This window comes from Triticum dicoccoides, chromosome 7A, assembly GCF_002162155.2.
Source record: "Triticum dicoccoides isolate Atlit2015 ecotype Zavitan chromosome 7A, WEW_v2.0, whole genome shotgun sequence".
Classification (NCBI taxonomy): Eukaryota; Viridiplantae; Streptophyta; class Magnoliopsida; order Poales; family Poaceae; genus Triticum; species Triticum dicoccoides.
In genome coordinates this window covers 571,917,347-571,927,073 of record NC_041392.1, presented here as the reverse complement: position 1 = coordinate 571,927,073, position 9,727 = coordinate 571,917,347, and positions in this window count along the sequence as shown.

Here is a 9,727-nt window from a genome sequence, read left to right as displayed (position 1 = left end):
GAAATGGTCGAGACATAAAGATTCATATATTGGATGATATGGTTAGGCCAAGGGGTCAAGCCCATGAGGCTTTAGATCGGTGCAAAAGGAGTTTTGCGGAGGCCAGGGGGCCAAACGCCGGAGACCCTGGCGTCTGGCCCTGGGCCAGACGCCGAGGCCCATGGCGTCTGGGCCAGACGCCAAGGATTGTGGCGTTTGGTCCTGGAGTCCGAGTGGGACTCTTGCCTTTCGGGAAAAACCGACTTTGAGGAGGCTTTTGCTCCAAGTTTCGACCCCGGGGCTCAACATATAAATAGAGGGGCAGGGCTAGCACCAAAGACACAACAAGTTGATCCACGTGATCTATTCCTTAGCCGTGTGTGGTGCCCCCTGCCACCATATACCTCGATAATACTGTAGCGGAGTTTAGGCGAAGCCCTGCTGCTGTAGTTCATCAAGATCGTCACCACGCCGTCGTGCTGACGGAACTCTTCCCCGACACTTTGCTAGATCGGAGTCCGGGGATCGTCATCGAGTTGAACGTGTGCTCGAACTCGGAGGTGTCGTAGTTTCGGTGCTTGATCGGTTGGATCGTGAAGACGTACAACTACTTCCTCTACGTCGTGTCATCGCTTCCGCAGTCGGTCTGCGTTGGGTACGTAGACAACACTCTCCCCTCGTTGCTATACATCACCATGATCTTGCGTGTGCGTAGGAATTTTTTTGAAATTACTACGAAACCCAACAGTGGCATCCGAGCCTAGGTGACTTATGTTGATGTTATATGCACGAGTAGAACACAAGTGAGTTGTGGACGATACAAGTCATACTGCCTACCAGCATGTCATACTTTGGTTCGGCGGTATTGTTGGACGAGACGACCCGGACCAACCTTACGCGTACGCTTACGCGAGACCGGTTCCCTCGACGTGCTTTGCACATAGATGGCTTGCGGGCGACTGTCTCTCCAACTTTAGTTGAACCGAGTATGGCTACGCCCGGTCCTTGAGAAGGTTAAAACGGAGTCTATTTGACAAACTATCGTTGTGGTTTTGATGCGTAGGTGAGATTGGTTCTTACTTAAGCCCGTAGCAGCCACGTAAAACATGCAACAACAAAGTAGAGGACGTCTAACTTGTTTTTGCAGGGCATGTTGTGATGTGATATGGTCAAAGCATGATGCTGAATTTTATTGTATGAGATGATCATGTTTTGTAACTGAGTTATCGGCAACTGGCAGGAGCCATATGGTTGTCGCTTTATTGTATGCAATGCAATCGCGATGTAATGCTTTACTTTATTACTAAATGGTAGTGATAGTCGTGGAAGCATAAGATTGGCGAGACGACAACGATGCTACGATGGAGATCAAGGTGTCGCGCCGGTGACGATGGTGATCATGACGGTGCTTTGGAGATGGAGATCACAAGCACAAGATGATGATGGCCATATCATATCACTTATATTGATTGCATATGATGTTTATCTTTTTATGCATCTTATCTTGCTTTGATTGACGGTAGCATTATAAGATGATCTCTCACTAAATTATCAAGAAGTGTTCTCCCTGAGTATGCACCGTTGCCAAAGTTCGTCGTGCCCAGACACCACGTAATGATCGGGTGTGATAAGCTCTACGTCCATCTACAACGGGTGCAAGCCAGTTTTGCACACGCAGAATACTCAAGTTAAACTTGACAAGCCTAGCATATACAGATATGGCCTCGGAACACGGAGACCGAAAGGTCGAGCGTGAATCATATAGTAGATATGATCAACATAACAATGTTCACCATTGAAAACTACTCCATCTCACGTGATGATCGGTCATGGTTTAGTTGATTTGGATCACGTAATCACTTAGAGGATTAGAGGGATGTCTATCTAAGTGGGAGTTCTTAAATAATATGATTAATTGAACTTTAATTTATCATGAACTTAGTCCTGGTAGTATTTTGCAAATTATGTTGTAGATCAATAGCTCGCATTGTTGCTTCCCTGTGTTTATTTTGATATGTTCCTAGAGAAAATCATGTTGAAAAATGTTAGTAGCAATGATGCGGATTGGATCCGTGATCTGAGGTTTATCCTCATTACTGCACAGAAGAATTATGTCCTTGATGCACCGCTAGGTGACGGACCTATTGCAGGAGCAGATGCAGACGTTATGAACGTTTGGCTAGCTCAATATGATGACTACTTGATAGTTTAGTGCACCATGCTTAATGGCTTAGAATCGGGACTTCAACGACGTTTTGAATGTCATGGAGCATATGAGATGTTCCAGGAGTTGAAGTTAATATTTCAAGCAAATACCCGAGTTGAGAGATATGTAGTCTCCAACAAGTTCTATAGCTAAAAGATGGAGGAGAATCGCTCAACTAGTGAGCATGTGCCCAGATTGTCTGAGTACAACAATCGCTTGAATCAAGTGGGAGTTAATCTTCCAGATAAGATAGTGATTGACAGAATTCTCTAGTCACCATCACCAAGTTAGTAGAACTTCGTGATGAACTATGATATGCAAGGGATAACGGAAATAATTCCCAAGCTCTTCGTAATGCGGAAATTGACGAAGGTAGAAATCGAGAAAAACATCAAGTGTTGATGGTAGACAAGACCACTAGTTTCAAGAAAAGGGCAGAGGGAAGAAGGGGAACTTCAAATAGAATGGCAAGCAAGTTGCTGCTCAAGTGAAGAAGCCCAAGTCTGGTCCTAAGCCTGAGACTAAGTGTTTCTACTGCAAAGGGACTGGTCACTGGAAGCGGAACTACCCCAAGTGATTGGCAGATAAGAAGGATGGAAAAGTGAACATAAGTATATTTTATATACATGTTATTGATGTGTACTTTACTAGTGTTTATGGCAACCCCTCAGTATTTGATACTAGTTCAGTTGCTAAGATTAGTAACTCGAAACGGGAGTTGCAGAATAAACAGAGACTAGTTAAGGGTGAAGTGACGATGTGTGTTGGAAGTGGTTCCAAGATTGATATGATCATCATCGCACACTCCCTATACTTTCGGGATTAGTGTTGAACCTGAATAAGTGTTATTTGGTGTTTGCGTTGAGCATGAATATGATTTGATCATGTTTATTGTAATACGGTTATTCATTTAAGTAAGAGAATAAATTGTTGTTCTGTTTACATGAATAAAACCTTATATGGTTACACACCCAATGAAAATAGTTCGTTGGATCTCGATCGTAGTGATACACATAATCATAATATTGAAACCAAAAGATGCAAAGTTAATAATGATAGTGCAACTTATTTGTAGCACTGCCATTTAGGTCATATTGGTGTAAAGCGCATGAAGAAACTCCATGCTAATGGGATTTTGGAATCACTTGATTATGAATCACTTGATGCTTGCGAACCATGCCTTTTGGGCAAGATGACTAAAACGCCGTTCTCCGGAACAATGAAGCAAGCAACAGATTTGTTGGAGATCATACATACTGATGTATGTGGTCCGGTGAATATTAAAGCTTGCAGCAGGTATCATTATTTTCTGACCTTCACAGATGATTTGAGCAGATATGGGGATATCTACTTGATGAAACATAAGTTTGAAACATTTGAACAGTTCAAAGAATTTCAGAGTGAAGTGGAAAATCATCGTGACAAGAAAATAAAGTTTCTACGATCTGATCGCGGAGACAAATATTTGAGTTACGAGTTTGGTCTTCAATTAAAACAATGTGGAATAGTTTCACAAACTCATGCCACATGGAACACCACAGCATAATGGTGTGTCCGAACGTCATAACCGTACTTTATTAGATATATAGTGCAATCTATGATGTCTCTTACGGATCTACCACTATCGTTTTGGGGTTATGCATTAAAGACAGCTACATTCACATTAAATAGGGCACCATCTAAATCCGTTGAGGCGACACCATATGAACTATGGTTTGGCAAGAAACCTAAGCTGTCGTTTCTTAAAGTTTGGGGTTGCAATGCTTATATGAAAAAATTTCATCCTGATAAGCTCAAACTCAAATCTGAGAAGTGCGTCTTCATAGGATATCCAGAGGAAACTATTGGATACACCTTCTACCACAGATCCGAAGGCAAGACTTTTTTTGCTAAATTCGGAAACTTTCTGGAGAAGGGGTTTCTCTTGAAAGAAGTGAGTGGGAGGAAAGTAGAACTTGACGAGGTAACTGTACCTGCTCCCTTATTGGAAAGTAGTACATCACGGAAAACTGTTTTTGTGACACCTACACCAGTTAGTGAGGAAGCTAATGATGATGATCATGAAACTTCAGAACAAGATACTACTGAACCTCGTAGATCAACCAGAGTAAGATCCGCGCCAGAGTGGTACGGTAATCCTGTTCTGAAAGTCATGCTACTAGATCATGATGAAACCTACGAACTATGAAGAAGCGATGATGAGCCCAGATTCCGCAAAGTGGCTTGAAGCCATGAAATCTGAGATGGGATCCATGTATGAGAACAAAGTATGGACTTTGGTTGACTTGCCCGATGATCGGCAAGCAATTGAGAATAAATGGATCTTTAAGAAGAAGACTGACGCTGATGGTAATGTTACTGTCTACAAAGCTCGACTTGTCGCAAAAGGTTTTCGGCAAGTTCAAGGGATTGACTATGATGAGACCTTCTCACCCGTAGCGATGCTTAAGTCCGTCCGAATCATGTTAGCAATTGCCGCATTTTATGATTATGAAATTTGGCAGATGGATGTCAAAACTGCATTCCTGAATGGATTTCTGGAAGAAGAGTTGTATATGATGCAACCGGAAGGTTTTGTCGATCCAAAGGGAGCTAACAAAGTGTGCAAGCTCCAGCGATCCATTTATGGACTGGTGCAAGCCTCTCGGAGTTGGAATAAACGTTTTGATAGTGTGATCAAAGCATTTGGTTTTATACAGACTTTCGGAGAAGCCTGTATTTACAAGAAAGTGAGTGGGAACTCTACAACATTTCTGATAAGTATATGTGAATGACATATTGTTGATCGGAAATAATGTAGAATTATTCTGTAAAGCATAAAAGGAGTGTTTGAAAGGAGTTTTTCGAAGAAAGACTTCGGTGAAGCTGCTTACATATTGAGTTTCAAGATCTATAGAGATAGATCAAGACGCTTGATAAGTTTTTTCAATGAGTACATACCTTGACAAGATTTTGAAGTAGTTCAAAATGGAACAGTCAAAGAAAGAGTTCTTGCCTGTGTTACAAGGTGTGAAGTTGAGTAAGACTCAAAGCCCGACCACGGCAAAAAAAAAGAAAGAGAATAAAAGTCATTTCCTATGCCTCAGTCATAGATTCTATAAAATATGCCATGCTGAGTACCAGATCTATTGTATACCCTGCACTGAGTTTGGCAAGGGAGTACAATAGTGATCTAGGAGTAGATCACTGGACAGCGGTCAAAATTGTCCTTAGTGGAATAAGGATATGTTTCTCTATTATGGAAGTGAAAAAAGGTTCGTCGTAAAGGGTTACGCCGATGCAAGTTTGACACTAATCTAGATGACTCTAAGTCTCGATCTAGATACATATTGAAAGTGGGAGCAATTAGCTAGAGTAGCTCCATGCAGAGCATTGTTGACATAGAAATTTGCAAAATACATGAGGATCTGAATGTGGCAGACCCGTTGACTAAGATTCTCTCGCAAGCAAAACATGATCACACCTTAGTACTCCTTGGGTGTTAATCACATAGCGATGTGAACTAGATTACTGAATCTAGTAAACCCTTTGGGTGTTGGTCACATAGCGATGTGAACTATGGGTGTTAATCACATGGTGATGTGAACTATTGCTGTTAAATCACATGGCGATGTGAACTAGATTATTGACTCTAGTGCAAGTGGGAGACTGAAGGAAATATGCCCTAGAGGCAATAATAAAGTTATTATTTATTTCCTTATATCATGATAAATGTTTATTATTCATGCTAGAATTGTATTAACCGGAAACATAATACATGTGTGAATACATAGACAAACAGAGTGTCACTAGTATGCCTCTACTTGACTAGCTCGTTAATCAAAGATGGTTATGTTTCCTAACCATAGACAAAAAGAGTTGTTATTTGAGTAACGAGGTCACATCATTAGTTGAATGATCTGATTGACATGACCCATTCCATTAGCTTAGCACCTGATCGTTTAGTATGTTGTTATTGCTTTCTTCATGACTTATACATGTTCCTATAACTATGAGATTATGCAACTCCCGTTTGCCGGAGAAACACCTTGGGTACTACCAAACGTCACAACGTAACTGGGTGATTATAAAGGAGCATTACAGGTGTCTCCAAAAGTAGATGTTGGGTTGGCGTATTTCGAGATTAGGATTTGTCACTCCGATTGTCGGAGAGGTATCTCTGGGCCCTCTCGGTAATGCACATCACATAAGCCTTGCAAGCACTGCAACTAATATGTTAGTTGTGAGATGATGTATTACGGAACGAGTAAAGAGACTTGCCAGTAACGAGATTGAACTAGGTATTGGATACCGACGATCGAATCTCGGGCAAGTAACATACCGATGACAAAGGGAACAACGTATGTTGTTATGCGGTCTGACCGATAAAGATCTTCGTAGAATATGTAGGAGCCAATATGGGCATCCAGGTCCCGCTATTGGTTATTGACTGGAGACGTGTCTCGGTCATGTCTACATTGTTCTCGAACCCGTAGGGTCCGCACGCTTAAGGTTACGATGACAGTTATATTATGAGTTTACATGTTTTGATGAACCGAAGGAGTTCGGAGTCCCGGATGAGATCGGGGACATGACGAGGAGTCTCGAAATGGTCGAGACGTAAAGATTCATATATTGGATGATATGGTTAGGCCAAGGGGTCAAGCCCATGAGGCTTTAGATCGGTGCAAAAAGGAGTTTTGCGGAGGCCAGGGGGCCAAACGCCGGAGACCCTGGCGTCTGGCCCTGGGCCAGACGCCGAGGCCCATGGCGTCTGGGCCAGACGCCAAGGATTGTGGCGTTTGGTCCTGGAGTCCGAGTGGGACTCTTGCCTTTTGGGCAAAACCGACTTTGAGGAGGCTTTTGCTCCAAGTTTCGACCCCGGGGCTCAACATATAAATAGAGGGGCAGGGCTAGCACCAAAGACACAACAAGTTGATCCACGTGATCTATTCCTTAGCCGTGTGCGGTGCCCCCTGCCACCATATACCTCGATAATACTGTAGCGGAGTTTAGGCGAAGCCCTGCTGCTGTAGTTCATCAAGATCGTCACCACGCCGTCGTGCTGACGGAACTCTTCCCCGACACTTTGCTGGATCGGAGTCCGGGGATCGTCATCGAGCTGAACGTGTGCTCGAACTCGGAGGTGCCGTAGTTTCGGTGCTTGATCGGTTGGATCGTGAAGACGTACGACTACTTCCTCTACGTCGTGTCATCGCTTCCGCAGTCGGTCTGCGTTGGGTACGTAGACAACACTCTCCCCTCGTTGCTATACATCACCATGTTCTTGCGTGTGCGTAGGAAATTTTTTGAAATTACTACGAAACACAACAAGCTCCTCTACCCAGTGCGTGTTAGATTCCTTGAGGGACCGCACTAATCTGGGTTTGATACCGCTCATGATAAGACCATTTGCACGTTCGACCTGGCCGTTAGTTTGTGGGTGATAGACGGAAGCATAATCGAGCTTGATGCCCATGTTTTTGCACCAGAGTTTTACCTCGTCGGTCGTGAAGTTCGTGCTGTTATCAGTGATGATGTTGTGGGGGACGCCGTAACGGTGTACAACCCCGGATATAAAGTCTATCACCGGTCCGGATTCGGCCGTCTTAACAGGCTTGGCTTCTATCCATTTGGTGAACTTATCCACCATGACCAGTAAGTATTTTTGCTTGTGGGTTACGCCTTTAAGGGGTCCAACCATGTCAAGTCCCCAGACCATGAAGGGCCAAGTAATGGGGATAGTTTGGAGGGTGGTGGGTGGCATATGGCTTTGGTTTGCAAAGAGCTAGCAACCGGTGCATCGTTGGACTTAGTCCTGAGCGTCTGCCCGGGCCGTCGGCCAATAAAAGCCTGTACGGAAGGCCTTGCTTACAAGGGACCGGGCTGCAGCGTGATGACCGCCAAGTCCGGCATGAATTTCAGCCAAGAGGTTTCGCCCCTCCTCTTCGGAGATGCACCTTTGAAGGACTCCGGTAGTGCTTTTCTTATAAAGCTCTCCCTCGTGGACTTTGTAGGCTTTGGATCGCCGCACTATGCAGCGTGCCTCATTTTGGTCCTCGGGGAGTTCCTTCCTAGTAAGGTAGGCGAGGAATGGTTCTGTCCACGGGGCGATAACGGCTATTATTACGTGGGCTGAAGGTGTTATTTCATTGGCAGAGCCTCCGATTGTGTCAAAATGTTCGGTGTCGGGCAGTGCGGTTGGGTTCGGGCTGTTATTGTTCGGCTCCCCTTCCCATACTACGGATGGCTTGAACAGCCTTTCCAAGAAGATGTTGGGGGGGACTACATCGTGTTTTGCGCCGATGCGTGCCAGGACATCTGCCGCCTGATTATTTTCCCGGGCTATATGGTGAAATTCAAGCCCCTCGAACCGACCTGACATTTTTAGGATGGCATTGCGGTAAGCTGCCATTTTTGGATCCTTGGCATCAAAGTCTCCATTTATTTGGGATATTGCGAGGTTCGAGTCCCCGCGCACCTCTAGGCGTTGGATGCCCATGGATACTGCCATCCGGAGACCATGTAAAAGGGCCTCATATTCGGCTGCGTTGTTGGAGTCAGTGTACATAATCTATAGTACGTATTGAACTGTGTCTCCTGTGGGGGACGTCAAAACGACGCCAACCCCCAGTCCGGCCAACATCTTGGAGCCGTCGAAATGCATGATCCAATTTGAATATGTGACGTACTCTTTAGGGAGTTCGGCCTCCGTCCATTCTGCGAAGAAGTCGGCCAAGACTTGCGACTTGATGGATCGTCGTGGCTTATAAGTTATGTCGAACGGGAGGAGCTCAATGGCCCATTTTGCAATCCGGCCCGTTGCGTCACGGTTGTTTATAATATCGTTAAGTGGTACTTCCGAGGCTACTGTTATTGAACACTCTTGAAAGTAGTGTCGTAGCTTCCGGGATGCCATGAATACCGCGTACGAAATCTTTTGATAATGCGGGTACCGTGATTTGCAGGGAGTGAGGACAGTGGACACATAATAGACCGGCTTTTGAAGGGGGAATTTGTGTCCGTCCGCTTCTCGTTCGACGACGAGCACTGCGCTTACAACCTGATGTGTTGCTGCAATGTATAATAGCATTGGTTCGCCGATGTTTGGCGCGGCCAGGACTGGGTTTGTTGCCAGTATGGCTTTTATTTCGTCGAGTCCGGTCGTGGCTGCATCCGTCCATTTGAAGTGTTCGGTGCGCCGAAGGAGGCGGTAAAGGGGTAGGGCCTTTTCTCCCAAGCGGGAAATAAAGCGGCTTAGAGCCGCCACGCATCCGGTTAACTTTTGTATTTTTTTTGAGGTCCTTTGGGATATCCATTTGTGACAGAGCTCGGATCTTGGCTGGATTTGCTTCAATTCCTCTATCGGATACAATGAAGCCCAAGAGCTTTCCGGTTGGAACGCCGAAAACGCATTTTTCCGGGTTGAGCTTGATGTCGTATGTTCGGAGGTTATCAAATGTGAGCCTCAAGTCGTCTACTAGAGATTCAACATGTCTTGTTTTGACGACCACATCATCTACATATGCCTCCACTGTTTTGCCGATCTGGCTTGCCAAACAT